The following is a 16,538-nucleotide window of genomic DNA, read 5'->3' on the forward strand; positions in this document are numbered from 1 at the left end:
GTTAATTTCCTGGTCCACCATGGGTATGATTTTACATGGGTTTTCCTACGCGGGATCGCGGCTTCGCAAGCTTCTAAGATTGATTTGCCAAGTGCAGAAGCATACCTTTCCACGTCCTCAACCGATTCCACTCCAAGGCCATCAAGGTTTGTGCATGCACACGAGAAAAGGATTTCGTCAAACTTTTCCCAATTGGCCAACGTTAAGTTGAACCTCTTGGGGTCTGCCTGTGCGCCATCCTTCTCCCCCGACTTAGCTCCTAGAGTGATCTCGATCGGGTAGTGGTCAGTATTCTGCACCCAACTTCTCTTAATGGACCAGCTAAGAATGCTACTCGCGAGTTTAGGCGTGACGAGTGTCACATCGATATACGAACTCCCGTTAGTTGATTCAAACGTCGGACCCTCCCTCGCGTTGTTGATTATCTCTAACTCGTGTGCGTCAATAAATTGCTCTAACTTTTCGCCACGCGCGTCGTCAGTCTCGGATCCCCATCTCTCGGATTTCGCGTTCGCGTCCATTGATATTAATACCCGTTTCCCTCTCAGTGCTCGGACCACTTTCTCTAAGTGCTTTAAATGCATGTCTATTTCGTCTTTGTACTGGAAGTATGCCGAGACTACGAAGAACGATGTGTCAGGTCCCATGATCTGAGCGTATACGCAGTGAGTTGTACTAAGTTGTGATAAAACCAGCAACTGGTATTTAGGATTCGTTAAGCAAATGGCCGCATATGGCCTAGACCTGGTTTCGGCAGCAACTTGTATGCCGCAACCGAACCCAGGTATTTTGAAACTATTATTACTATGTGCTGCGTATGGCTCTTGTAGAAGGAGAACATCAATACGTTTTTCCTCCCACAACTGACTCGCCTCCAGAGTCCCAGCTTTGTCGTTCCGCAAATTCGCCTGCAAAACTCGAAAACCTTCAACCCCCATTCCCCGGGTCGCGTGCGGAGACTTTCGATTTGACCTAACGCCCGGCGCGAGCCCATCTAAGTTTGCCGAGTTCGCGGACCCTCTGAGGGTGTTTTTAGTCGTCCCTAGGCATCTTCGCCGGTCGATGCTTCGCGAGTAAGATTCGGAAACCCCCCTTCTACTTGGATTTACCTCTTCTAAGTTCAATCGCGTGAGTTTAACCAAACAGGGTCGCGTAGCTAGAGGCATTAGCTGTTTTATACGTAATGCTTCCGCGAGCTTACACGAACGCGATCGCGATGCCGAATTCGCGGGCCGGCGATGAACGGGAACGTCAGATAGCAGCTCGTTCGGAGAAACGCGGTTGGCTATTCTGGCGCTCCGTCGAACGGTCGAAAGAGTTTGGTGACCACCGAACGTGGGTGCGTCACCTATCCGAGGCTTTGCCGTATTTTCCTGACCAATTTATTAAAGTTGTAGGAGCTGGTAACACCTACAACCGCTTCTCCCCCCGGCGCTCGCGTTTAACGAAACCACTTGTTGCCGGACGCATGGTACCGCTACGTTGGTGACAGGGTTTGCAACCCCCCTGCCTTACAAGCCCTCGCCACGTAAGTCAAGCTTAGCTTTTTAGGTTAGCTGAAAAGGTAAAAGGAACCTCTCAGTCACCTTGGGTGTAAACCCTCAGAGACCGGGGCAGTAAGCTGCATCCCTCCCACTCAGTCAAAGGCGATACACAGACACAGGAATTGCACGAAGAACCCGGCAGCTTGCGCATACCACGTCCACCACACACGACCTCCGGCCCTTCTCTTTGAAGAAAAAGACTCACAGATTAAGTTCTGCATAACCCCTTGGCAAGAGTGACAGGGCCGACTCACAACGAACGGGACATATGTCCACTATGGTGTTCGTGGTCGCATTTACCGTGATTGCGATCTGCCACATAAGAGCCATTAGCAAGCAAGCACAGTAGGTATTCCTACTGGTGCAAAACTATTAACCCGTGACACACAGAGCACTAAGGTAAATGAAGTAGGACCGTCACCCAAGTCTGGGGCCCTTACAGGTTGCTACCATCCGGAGCCAGATGGACCTGGTTTTTTCACGAGGTTTTACTCCTCCGACTTCTCCTTTCCCGTCATAGACAGGGCCCCGGGCTTGTCACCGGTATAGCGGAGCAGGGTTTTGTGGCGGTGCCTGTCAGAAATCCATTCGTATTGCTTTCGAAAGTATAATAAAATAAAATAATAATAGAGATGCGAACAGACTCTCCAGGGTCCCCGCCGGAAATTCATTCGTATTGCTTCCGAAAAGTATAATGAAAGAAAACAAAACGAAAAATCTCCTTAACGAGAAAAAAGTCATGCATGGGGCGCGCATGCTGAAGCACACGCACACCCACACACGACTAGTTCTCTGAGCGCACAAACCTCCATCGTCTTCTCAGTTGATCACGCAATACAGGAATTGTGCAGAAACATGACAGTGTTCTGCCACATTCACTACACACGACCTCCGGCTTTTATACTTTCAAAGAAAAGACTTACAGATTAAGTGCTGCGTGATACCCTTGGAAACCGGGGCAGAAAAGGAGCCTCTCATGTTACCTCAGGTGGTTAAGTGTTGCGTAGAAACCCTTGGATAACCAGGGCAGAACTTAGCTGAGCCTAACCATGAGGAATCAGCCGGAGGATTTTACTCAGATCATCAGCTGTCACAACCAGCTACGCGGTCCCCCGTGATCTACAATTGTGAGCAAGATGAGTGACTTGCACTCCCCACTTGGGGTTATAGTGCAGGACGAGAACCTATTCATCCTGCATTGTGTGGTTTACTCAGGTAGCCACCTTCTACCTTGGTAGTCCCCTCTACCTTTGGCAGCCGTGTTCAGCCATTGACAGCCTCGTTCTGTCTTTGGTAGCCCTGTCTACCTTGGCCGTTTTGGCCTTTACGTAATTTAGATCCGGCTGGACCGCAACCCATGATGCTCCAGCCTGCTGATGTATATCCCTTGAGTAATAGGGCGAGGTGCCTTCACAGTCCTCTACCTTGCATTAACTCTATAATCCAAATCCGTTGCTCTGTCCTAAGCTAGTAGGCCAGAGATTGGGCATTGGAAGTATAGTTTTCTTGGTGAGAGTCGCAAGGTCCAACTAACACCGTACTCGAGCAGGCAGGGGGCGTAACTCCCCTTTCGCTGGTGACAAATGATAATAACAAGATAATAATAAAGAAGCTCCCATGGGGAGAGTTCCTACCAGAGTTAGGTTGCTCTACCTTGCAGTGGTGACTTTTGATTTTCAGTAACATGACTAGGGTCACATTACCTACTCATCAAACTCCATGAAAGGAAGTCACTTGCTTCATTCGTATCCCTTTTGCCGGGACGTATTGCTTTCCAAAATATAATAAAAAGAACAGCAATAGAAAGCGAAGGGGCAATTTTTGGTTTGGGGTAACGCATCGAGGGATGCCTTTCAATGTTACCTTACTTATGGCGGAACCCACGGAAAGGGAATTGCTTGCTTAACTATGTTCTCTTGAGTTCGCCCTCACTCCCTCAAGAGAGTCATAGTTACTCCCGCCCCAGTTTTTTGAAACGTTGAAGTGCGTTCGCTACACTAGTCGTCTTGTTTTTTATCTCTTTGTGGATGTCGACCTTTGACTGAACGAAAACATTTAACTCGCTGGTCAGTTTCTCTAGGCGTTCCAACGCTTGTGACCGCTTCATTTCAGCGCTCGTTTCAATCGCTGCTTGTTGGGAATGTAGCCCGTTTCCACTCTTGTTTGTTTCCTGTGGGTTACTCATACTTTTTTGATTTACCAGCGCATCGTACGGAGTGGAGCGGGTTGTCATAACTAGGAACGGGTGTACCCTCGGAGATAGTACTCCTACCCCAGTTCCCTGGGGCCTAGTCGACACTTAGCCAGTCCCGGAATACACGGACGGACTAGACTAGCACTCACTGCGTACTCCCTGATCAAGGCCCGAGGTGGCTGGCTCCTGATCTGTTGCTGTCACTTACACTTTGGCAGAGCAAGCTCACATCAGCCGTGGCCTGCGTCGTCGGAAACTACGACACAGGTTCCGGACACTCCCAGTGGGTTACAACAGAGAACGATCTTCTTCTTGCTAGGTCAGTTAGTGTGACCAACCCATTAAGGGGAGTTTTGTCCACGGGAGCGTATTTTATTTAGCTCCTACCCTCTGTACCTTGTCAACTAAGAGACTCAGTGTCATCCAAGGATAGCGAGCGATCTTCCATCCGCTCGGGGAGACGCGTCCGGTAGCAGTATCTCTTCCCCGAGTGTGTGTGTGTGTGTGTGTGTGTGTGTGTGTGTGTGTGTGTGTGTGTGTGGAAGTATGTAAACTAAATTTATTAAATTCAGTGCGGTATTTTTGAAGCTTAGTGACGACACTCTGCGGCACGGTACCGTTGAGTCACGTGTTTATGTGTGTGGAATTTTTGGTCGGGATTATAAGTACTGTTTACCTACCTCGAGCTTCAAATACCCGACAAAGCGGCTTAGTAAATTGCTTTGGAAAATAAGTTGACTAATTTGAATACTTCGCATAATTTGATTTTTTTTTTCTTGTCATTGTTGAACAATTTGGCGATTTGAATTATTTTGGATAATTTTGAGATCTTTATTAGGTTTTTGCGATCGAATTTATTATATTCTCTAGAAATTTTTGTATTAAAAATTTTGCGATTGAAATTATTGGTTGAATTTTGCGATTGAAATTATTATTTTTTTTTTTAAAAAAAAAAAAAAAAGAAAACTTCTTAAATAAATTTTGCGGTTGCGATTTTTGATAACGTTTTGCGATTGAGATCTTGTTATTAAATTTGGCGATTGAAATTTTTGATAAAATTTTGTTTTGAAAATTTTTAAATAAAATTGGCGAGTTGAATTAATTAAATTTTTTTTTTAAAAGAAAAGACTTTGTAATTTTTTTTTGGTTACTCGAATACTTTTTTTTGTAATTTGTTTTATTTTGAAGTGTTGAATCATTGCGTTAGCACGAGTTTTGCGTTAGAATTATTTTTGCGTTAAAATAATTTTTGTTATTAATGCGACATTGCCGACAGAATATATTTGTTGTTGAATAAACCGTTGCTGGATTAGAAGTGCACGCCTCAATTATTTTTTTTAATTGTTGTTGCTCTGATTAACCGATCCCATCGCCCAATTTCGATTTCTTTGTCCGTCGATTGCCGTTATTCGATTTTTGAATCTCTTCAACACCGACCCGCCGCCCAACGAAGATCAACAGCGATATCGACCCGTGGAACATTGAGTTCCTGGCGCCCAACCAAATCTACGAACCAGGTAGGCCAATTAATTTTTGGTGACCTGATCCGGTCCTGTCGACGCCAGTGCCGGAAAAGGCATCACAATATGTATGTATGAAAAATATATCAAAAATGCATGTGGGTACTCAAATGAAAGGTCTCGATGAGTGTAATGTCGGAGTGAGCTCATATCTTTAAAAATATCATTATTTGACAAGATAGCAATGTCAGATCTTAATTATTGAAATTTTTAAAGATATAAGCTTTTCCCGATGTTACACTCATCAAGAGCTTTCATTTGAGTACCCACATGCATTTTGATATATTTTTCATGTATACATATATATTAATATATGAAAAAATTGATGTGGGTGCTCAAGTGAAAGGTCTCGATGAGTATAACATCGGGATGAGCTTATATCGTTAAAAATGTCAATAGTTAACGAGATACGAAGTCATTTCTTAAGAATTAATATTTTTAAAGATGTAAGCTCTTCTTGATGTTACACTGATCAAGAGCTTTCATTTGAGTATCCACATTTCATATATTTATATATATTATATATATGGAAAATATGTCAAAAATATATGTATAGGTAGTCAAATGAAAGCTCTTGATGAGTGTAACATCGGGATGAGCTTATATCTTTGAAATATATATATGTATATATGTATATATGTATGTATGAAAAATATATCAAAAATGCATGTGGGTACTCAAATGAAAGGTCTCGATGAGTGTAATGTCGGAGTGAGCTCATATCTTTAAAAATATCATTATTTGACAAGATAGCAATGTCAGATCTTAATTATTGAAATTTTTAAAGATATAAGCTTTCCCCGATGTTACACTTATCAAAAGCTTTCATTTGAGTACCCACATGCATTTTGATATATTTTTCATGCATACATATATATTAATATATGAAAAAATTGATGTGGGTGCTCAAGTGAAAGGTCTCAATGAGTATAACATCGGGATGAGCTTATATCGTTAAAAATGTCAATACTTAACGAGATACGAGGTCATTTCTTAATTATTAATATTTTTAAAGATGTAAGCTCTTCTTGATGTTACACTGATCAAGAGCTTTCATTTGAGTATCCACATTAACTTTTCATATATATATGTGTATATATATATATATATATATATATATATATATATATATATATATATATATATATATATATATATATATATATATGTCTAATATATAAAATTCTCGTGTCACAATGTTCGTTCCCATACTCCTCCGAAACGGCTTGACCGATTCTCATGAAATTTTTAATGCATATCCAGTAAGCCTGAGATTCGGCTACTATATATTTTTCTAACCTCTAAGTGATAATGGGTGTTGACCCTAAAAATTTTTTTTTTTATTTTTTTGATAAAATTTTTTTTTTTTTTATTTTTTTATTATGTGGCATCAGAAAATACATACAACTCTAAATTTGCACTTTTTTATCACCAACCCTTGCTTTTTAATAGTCATTTTCATAATTTTATAATTTTCTATCCCGCTCGATAACATCAATTATTATCACTTGGTAAGTTATCCCCCCCATGTGTCTACCGGTGTCACTTCTCACCCTGTAAACAGCACGGAGTAGGGATGTTACCTCTACAGTTTTCGGCTATTATTAGTGTTTATGCTTCAAGCGTAGTAGTTTTAACATTTTTACTATCTCAGTGTAACTCTCATATCAAATATATTCTCGAGTAACTTTATTATTTATTTATTAATAACTAATATTATTGAATATAATTAATTATAAATAACTAATAAAATTATTAATTTTGAGTGTAAATCAAACGATCAGTTAATTAAGTGACTTACATAACCTCTAAAATACTCAACACGTGTCACGAGTTTCCGCAAACAACGGCTATTGAGTTGTAAGTATAAATTATTTTTTACGTTTATTATAAAATCAAAAATTATTCTTTCTTATTTATAACGAAAATATTGTTGGGAATGGTGAAAAACGAATTCGGTGAAAGTTAGATTTTTATTACAATTGGGAAATTTTTTTTTGTGTTTACTTATAAGAGCTCTAACTTCGACAGAATTTTTTCTTTCACTATTTCTAACAATATGTATTTTCGATATAATTAATAAACATAAAATTTTTCGCTTTCGTGAAACTATCTAATTTTTACATGTATATTCAATGTAATCAAAGATAAAATAAATGATTAATATAATAATTACATAATTCAATCAGTTCTATTCATGTGTGATTTGTATTGTACAGTAAACAATGCCAACAAAACGCAAAGGGGCCAATACAAATAAATCATGAAAAATACAAATCAATAATGAGCCGTAATACAAATAAATCTAGAAACATTCGAAATAGAAGAGCCCAAAGAACCGAAGAACAAGTTCAGGAAGAAAATACTTGAGCGCGTGTGAGAATGGCGCAATTGCGTCAAGAACAATCAGACGATACACGAGCTGAACATAATGAAGTCTTGAGATTAGAGCAACGACAATCACACCGTTTTACTGTCAATAGACGCAGAACGAATAAATGGTAAGACGTTGTCGATGAGTGATCGAGAGTGATCAATGAGTGATCGATGAGTGATCAAGCTTGTTTGTATTAGCTAAAGACGGGCTAACAAAAAATATTGTTCACGCTGCAGCATTAAGAGATTAATAGTATGTAATTAATTGATTATATAAATAATTATTACTTTTAATAAATTAAAACAATTAATGTTTGGTGTTTTGTTATTTTTAAACAACATTCCCTCTTCGTTCACAGCGCTCCAGGCCTTTTTCACTCTTATTCCACATCCTTATACACTTCCAATAAGTTAGTAATTTTTTTTCTACACTAGAAATTCTCTAGAAATTATTCACATGGCAAAACAACGTTTGCTGGGCCAGCTAGTATATATATATATATATATATATATATATATATATATATATATATATATATATATATATATATATATGAAAAGTTGATGTGGGTACTCAAATGAAAGGTCTCGATGAGTGTAATGTCGGGATGAGCTTATATCTTTAAAAACGTCAAAAGTTCACCAGATGCAAGGTAATTTCTTAATTATGTATATAGAGATAGAGCATTTTCGAATGCAGCCTTAACTCTTATCATAATAAATTGACTATTGTTCTTATATATAAATTGACCACATGAGATGTGAAATTGGGATATTATGCAAGAAAATTTCAAAAAACGTACATGGTTGCCCTTGTAAATTTGTAAGATAACAAATTGGTGCGTAGAAATCTTCTGAGGCCTGATATTAAAAGTTCCGTCAATGCTGAATTCGACAGCTCCTTTTTCTTCATTTTTCAATAAAGTTTGAATAAAGAGTCTGTCGAAGAAAATAACTGAAGTACCATCTTTAGAAGGTACACATTGTACTTCCAATTTTCCGTGATTGTATTGAGTCAGATGTTGCCACTCTTCATCAATCAAGCACTGCCCATACTGCTCGAAAGTTTTTGGCTGTGGAGGAGTAACGGTTCTACGAGAGCGATGCATAGTAGCCTTCTTATTATTGTAATCAACAGCAGGAACGTCAGGATTTCTATACGGAGAGAAAGATATTTGAAAGTTATTCAAAATACACACACACACTCACACGCACACAGACACCATCGCGGGAATGATCAGGGAAGCTTCCTAGGACCTCAAGTCGTCGAGATCTGATGAAAACTCGATTTTCGAAAAACGGGGTAAAAACAATAACTTCCCGATTGTTGAAAATTTTCAATTTTATTAGCGGGAAGTTAGACAAAAACAATCTAACTGTCAATATTAAAGAAGTTAGGTTGACATTACAAAGTTCATATTTTTAACGAGATTAAAAATAATTAATTAATATTAAACTGTCATTGTGATAAAAATTAATTTAGCAGAAATTTGATAATTTTGATAATTTCTGTAAGAAATAAATTATGACAAAACTGGTGACGTTAGCCGAGTTGTCTAAGGTGCATGGCCTATAGAGGACTCGAGCTAACTTACCGGCCAGGCGTGGGTTCGAATCCCAAGCTGGTCTTAGAAACCAACTTGGTTGATATTCGGCCCTTGCCGCGTAGGTTAAGATTTACACAACCCAAAAATACCCCAACGTACCGCTCCCAACAGTCAAAGTCGGCGATATGACCACAGCAGTTAAAACCGACTCTAAATAATAACTAATAAAAAAAAAAAAAATTATGACAAAAAAAATTTTTTTTTAAATTACCATTTCGGAATTTTATAAAATAAAAAATGCAATTTTTTATGAATAATTTTTTGGAACAAATTTGTTTGTTAAAGAAAATAAAAAAATTGTAGTGACAGCTAAATTTAATGTCATTTAATTTTATGTGTTGATTGTTCCAATGTGTAAATTTATTTTTTGTTTATTAATATTAGGTACTTTGCAATCGTTATCTGATATATATTGGGTTCACATTTTTTTAACTTTTTATTTGTTTTGTAACGGGTTGGTACCGTCCCTTGGTCACCCCTTTATTTAAATTTAATAATTAAGGGCGCCACTGGAATTTTTATCACGGTTTCCAGAACCGGTCCAAGCAAGAGAGATATCACAGGGTCGAGAGAAATCATAAAAATTTGACATAAATAATAACAAGTAGATTTGACATTGATCATGAATTTATTTTCTTAATTTTACATAATTAAGTTCTATTTTAATTCTCACACACACTCACATACCCGAGAAATTTTCTTAATCCTAACAGTACCCTCTGAAGGAGCGTCTATACTGTAGTTTCTATCATAGTTTCTTATTCCTACGATACCCTCATAAGGAGCGTCTATATCATAGTTTCTATCATAGTTGCTTATTCCTGACGGTACCCTCATATGGAGCGTCTATACCGCAGTTTCTACCTAAGTCGCGCTGTCCACAGGACCCTCACGCTCTAAGACTCTAGATTTGACCTTGGGTGGTCGCCCGGACCCTCACTACGGGACTAAGGAACCTGAAGTCGACTAGGACAGAGGAGGATACCATGACACTAGTCGACAACCTGCTAATACTAACCTCCTCGACAGCCCGTGAACGAGGAGTATATAACGTAAATTTATTTTTCCACACTCACACACACACACACAATATAATAATTTCATCCAAACACACTCTTGACTCTAATTAACAATCATTTTTAAAATTCTTAAATACTTTTTTTTAACATGACTTCCTGGGAATCAATTTTCCCGGTCCCTAACTTGACTTCGATAAATAATTTTATTTAATTTTGGTCGCTTAGTTATTAATATCACAGCAGCGTTTTAGTCAACCAAAATTTTAGATTAATTAAAATTTACTCGAATTTAAACTGCCTGAATAATCGGCTTATGTCTATTTTGAATTCCAGTAAGAATTTGAGACTTAGTCGTCAACTTGGCTAAAATTTTCCAAGGCTAAATTTTTATGTTAATTATTTTTGAAACTTATCATACTGGAATTTGACAATTTTATTCATCGAAGTTTTTGAACAATTTTGATCTATTGACAATTTTACGCTTGTAATTTTTTATAAATTAATTTACTGCTTGACAATTGTAATTTTCTAAATTAAAGAATTTTATTTTATTTAAAAAATTTTTGATATTTTCCCAAAGTTAATTTTAATGATTAATTTTCATTTTAACTTTTAATTTATTTTTAATTGTTGATTTTATTAATCAATTTTAATCTAACTTGGATAAATCTCTAATTTTAATTCCCTTTAGTTTTATTTTAATTTATAATTTATAATAAATTTAATCGACAGAATTTCGCTCAGATGAATGACGCAATTTAACTCAAATTTGTCGATATTGAACTTTCTGATTTTATAAATTTTAACTTAAACTTATTTGACCAATTTTATAGAAATATTAATTTTAATTTTAACCTCTTTTATTTTTAATTTTGAAATTTTTCGACTTGTCAAATTTTCTATTTATTCAAATTTAATTTTAACTAATTTTAACTTCGACTTATAATTTAGATATTTTATTTGAATTCGGATAATTAATTAATTAATCAAGTAGGGTGATTGGAAGACGGAACCTGGCCTGTGCCTAGAATTTCCAGGAGCGACGCAATAATTTACCGAGGTTAAATTTTCTGTACCTGAGAAATTTTTGGCGATTTCTTTCCTTTTAATTCGGCTTCCGTTGTCGTTTCTGTGGCCTTCGGTCTAGGCAAATTTTGTCCGCCAAATTACACAGCTCTATCAGGTATCTCGGATCTGGTTAATTGCGTCGTAGCTCGGGATTTAATCAACGGTAAATTAAATCTGGAAATTCAGGATAGTTAGAATAATTATTGGAGGATATTTAGGCTGGCTAAATGCCTAGCAATAAATATCAAGTATAAATGTTCAATTAATCGCTCTGAAGGTTCCACAAGAAACTCAGAGGAAAATAAATAATTACCTGTTTTCCAAGATCTCGTGCTGGTGTCTCGGGCTCCGGCTTCACAATGTCGCTTTTCGGTGCGCCAACTTCACTTGCCCCTGGTGTGGAATTATCCCCACCCGCGGAACGCTTATTTTCTAGGCCCCGGAACTTATGTTAATTTTTATTGTTACTGCGCGAGCATCCTAGACCACAGCGCCCTGTGATCCGTCGATAACTAACCGCGGCTAGGGTGAGGACCTTCAACGGATAATGAAGGAGCCCCGTGACAGTTTTTAGGGACTGGGGAAGCCCCGCGCCCCCAACCCCCTACCGAGGCTTTTCCCCTGGACTCCTTCGCTTCGCTCGTGCGTTCAACTTCGCTTTCGTGGGCAATCGACAACTTGTCGCAATTGTTACACAATATACAATTATTGATAAATCGAAAAAACGCGAAGTATCATGGGACCAGAGCTTTAAAAACTGTCCGCCATATTGAAGTCACCTGCTTACTCCAATTAATAAGAATTTTTTTGAACCTACAGTACTTCCAGTACTCGCCTCAACATTTTTATGTTAAGAAATATTTGTCGTAATTCAATAACGCGAAGTATCAACTGACCAGAGCTTTAATAGCCATCTACTACATTGAAATCAGCTCCTCACTCCAAACAATGATTTTCTTTTCATCTCCAGTACCTTCAGTACTCACTGCAACATTTTTATCTCAGAGAATATATGTTATCATTTAAAAAAAAACGCAAAGTATTTACCGAGCCGAGCATCAACCGTCCTCCACAGAGGAGTCACTTCCTATCTTCAGACAATATATTTTTTCATTAAATCTCCTAAATCTTCCCTGATCATCCTAGCAATTTTTATCAAAAAACATTTTATTTATAACTCAAAAAAACGCGAAGTATCAACTGACCACAGCTGCAATAACCGTGACCATATTGAAGTCACCTCCTCACTCCAGACAATAATGTTTTTTTTAACTTCCCGCTAAGAAAATCGAAGATTTTCAAAAATCGGGAAGTTATTGTTTTCACCCCGTTTTGCAAAAATCGAGTTTTCATCAGATCTCGACGTTTGAAGTTCACAGGAAGCTTCCCTGACTATCCCCGCGAGGTTGTCACGGTGTCTGTATGTATGTGTGTGTGTGTGTTTTTTTTTTTTTGTTTTAAGGGGGGGGGAATCCTTTTTACGGATTCTAGGCATAGTTGTTTGGCCTGGATATGTGGCGACTCGACGCAGTGTCATACTAAAACTCGACGCTAGCGCCCCTACCCACTAAACCCTAAACCCCTTTTCCTCTTTCCCCTAATCCCTCATGGAAACCGCCGTTAGGCATTACTAGGTGAGGGGAGGATCTAGATACTGCTCTTGCTTCTGATAGCTAAGGTGTTATTTTACCTTTCTTCTAGTTGTTGTCATTTGTTCTTCTTCTTTCGATGGAACGCAAGTCTATAAGAACTTCTGTTGCAAATGTGCTGATGGTGTTCCAGGAGGCTCTTGATGACAACATTGCTTCTACTATTGTCTCTGGTTGGATTTTCTTCTTTAGGATCATCTCCAGCTCATCTCGCTGTGGATAAAATCGTGGGCACTCAAAGAAAACGTGCTCCGCGTCTTCATTGATTCATGGGCAGGACGGGCACTCCGGTGAATCATCATGCTTGAAGCGGTGAAGATACGTCCGAAAACATCCATGTCCTGACAACAACTGCATCAGATAGTAATTGACCTTGCCATGACTTCGGTTTAGCCAAACGTCGATCTTCGGTATGAGACGGTGTGTCCATCTCCCTGTTGTCGCGGCGTCCCACTGCGATTGCCATTGTGCGATGCTGTTCTGCCGTTCTTCAGCTCTGAGTTCCTCGGCACTTGTGTGGTTGTCCACTTTCGTTGGTAAAGGTTCCGTCTTTCTTCAGCTAGGACTCTGAGCGGCAAAGTTCCGGAAATGACACACACTGCTTCCTCTGATATTGTTCGAAAGGCGTTTGCAACTCGTAGGGCACTCATACGATATATTGGTCCAGCTTTTCTCCATGAATCTTGCACTTCTAGTGCGTCAACCCAAATTGATATTCCGTAGGTGAGCACCGATGTGACTACTGATGACAATAGTAGCCTCCTGCTCTGCTTTGGGCCTCCGACGTTCGGCATCAATCGTGCGAGACTAGCTCTCACTACTGACGCTTTCGTACAGACGTGTTCCACTTGCTGCTTGAAGTTGAGTCGGGCATCAAGCATCACTCCCAGATATCGTATATGAGGTTGTGATATGATTTCTCGGTCACCGACTTTTATCTTAATTGTTTCAACTTCTTTTCAGCTGGTAATAAGCACTGCTTCGGTCTTCTGCTTGGCCAGTTGTAGGTTCACTGTATCCATCCACTGGTTGATCTTCTCAAAAGTGATGTCAAACAGATGTTGAATCTCGTCGAGGTGTTTGGCGACGATCACTGTGGCAAAATCATCCGCATACGCTACCAGTTTGACACATCTTGGAAGCTTCAGTCTCAGGAGCCCGTCATACATGATATTCCACAGAAGTGGACCAAGAACAGAGCCCTGTGGCACACCACCGGTTATATCATACTCTTTCGGACCATTCTTTGTATCGTATTTCAGCACTCTATCTGTAAAATAGCTAATCACTAGTCTGCGAAGATATGTTGGCACGTTCTTCTCGTCGAGAGCTTGTATGATGCAGTCCCAATTAGCGAAATTGAAAGCATTTTTGATGTCCAAGGCAGCCACCAGGCAATACTTCTTCGTTCCACCCTTCCATCTAGTTCCTGCGATTGCTTCTTTGGCCGTATTAACAACCAGGTTGATCGCGTCCAGGGTTGATCGTCCTTTCCGGAATCCATACTGGTTGTCTGCCAAGAGTGGGTCGACTACTGCATCTATTCGCTGATGGATGATACGCTCAAATATCTTACCCACCGTATCTAGCATGCAGAGTGGTCGGTAAGATGACGGTTCTTCTGGCGGTTTCTTTCCTTTAGGTAAAAGTACTAACCGTTGCTGTTTCCACTGTAACGTCCACGTTTTCAAAAATTATAAAAATAAATAAAATTATTTGTCTCCGGCTCGAAATTTGCTCGCCGGAGTCCAGGGTCATAAACGGGGATTACATTATCAATAACAAAATAATAAACAAAACACTTTATTTTAAATAAATCAAAGAAAAAAAGAAAAACCTCTTTATTGGCCTGATCATGTTAATAAACGATATAAACAATATAAACAAATTAAACAATATAAACAATATATTAGAACACTCTTCTCACACATACTCTCACTCGCCGTGAGCGTCAAAATCGCGAACTAAACTTCAAAAGCTGGTTCCCCGCTTCCCCAGGAGACTAGCCGTCCCCCTGGGCCTAAACCTCTACCCCGAGAGCGAATGGAGAGTGTCCTCTTCGCCCCCACCTACACGGCTTATGATCACCTACCGTACCTCAGCTGAAGGCTTCGGCACGGGGAGAAGCACTTTCATCCGGTCGGTTCATGATACTTACCTGGGCCTTGGTCAGACTCCAGATAGAGTATCATTCTCTGGAATTACTTGGTGAAGAGTATTCGCCCGAGTAATTCTCCCGAGAAAGAACTGCTTGCTTTATCGAGCCAAATTTTGGCGTTTATCATTTTTTGCCTAACTCTCTTGTAACGAAAAGGAAGAGTCGTTTTAGACACCTGTCCGGTGTTCTCGAACTAGCATTCAAAAATAATTATTTATTATTTTAATCGCAATTTCCTTCATTTTCTATCCATTCGTCTCGCCAAATTCTAAGTTTTTATTTTTGAAACTCAAATCTTTATTATTTTAATCGCAATTTTCTTCATTCTCTATCCATTCGTTTCGTCAAATTCACAATTCTTTATTATTTTAATCGCAATTTCCTTCATTATATATCCATTCGTTGATTTTTCCATACTAAATTGTCCTCGGGACTTATAAAATTTTCGCTTACCTAATTTATTTCTTACAAAATAATAATCGTCATTTCTTTCATTTTATATCCATTCATCACTTTCCCATACTAAATCTTGTTCGGAACTTAGAATAATTTTCCCAGTCTTTTAATTTCTTTTACAATTAATTCGCTCGGCTTCGTAATAATTTCTCACACGCTTATTTTCTTAATTTAATCATACCTTCGGTAACAATAATATAAAATTATTAACTAAATAAATACAATAATTAAATAATAATCGCCGCACTAATAACAATAATTGTTTCTATTAATTTTTAAGTAATTAACAACAAATAAACTGAAATACTCAATTACAAAAAGTAAAATTTGGGTCATACCACTTACGAAGAAAAGTCCCCTCCTTGAGGCATGCGTTGTAAGCGTCTAGAAATAATGTTGGTGCTGCCTTTATGATGGTTTTCAAGGCTATATTAGGGATTCCGTCCAATCCCGGCGCTTTATTATTTCCTACCCGATTACAGGCCTCCAACAATTCTTCTTCAGTGACAGGTGGAATGTCGTCCAGTTCATCTTGCGTTGACTGATAATTGAGACTGTGTTGCTGTGGAAACAGCGCAGTGACGATTTTCTGAAGGAGTTGGGGACACGTAGGTGACAGCATTTGTTGTTTCTTCAGGTGCGTCATGACCACCTTATACGGCCGACCCCACACGTCTTTGTCGACCTCGTATATGAGCTCTTTCCAGCATCTTCCTTTGCTCTCTTTTATGGCCTTATTAAGTTCACGACGAGCTTTGTTGTACTCTGCGATCAGCACTGCAGAGTTAGGTCGTTTATAGCCACGCTGTGATATTCTTCTCTTTCGATGACACTCTTTACGGAGGTTGCTGATATGATCATTCCACCAGTGTACCGCAAGTCTTGAATTCATAACACGTTTGCGAGGCATACTGGCATCACAAGCTTGTGTTACTTGCATCATCAGG

The 16,538-nt window shown here is 38.9% G+C and overlaps 1 long non-coding RNA gene across 1 annotated transcript; it reads right to left on the minus strand.

The window, feature by feature from the left end:
• Positions 1-11,218: 11,218 nt before the first annotated feature.
• Positions 11,219-11,889, minus strand: LOC123265377. The gene is made up of 2 exons (XR_006509565.1): positions 11,642-11,889; positions 11,219-11,502 (listed from the first exon to the last, which is right to left on the minus strand). It is a non-coding gene; the product is annotated as an uncharacterized LOC123265377 (long non-coding RNA).
• Between the last annotated feature and the right edge of the window lie 4,649 nt (positions 11,890-16,538).

The sequence above is a fragment of the Cotesia glomerata genome, linkage group LG5, assembly GCF_020080835.1.
Source record: "Cotesia glomerata isolate CgM1 linkage group LG5, MPM_Cglom_v2.3, whole genome shotgun sequence".
In the NCBI taxonomy this organism is placed as follows: Eukaryota; Metazoa; Arthropoda; class Insecta; order Hymenoptera; family Braconidae; genus Cotesia; species Cotesia glomerata.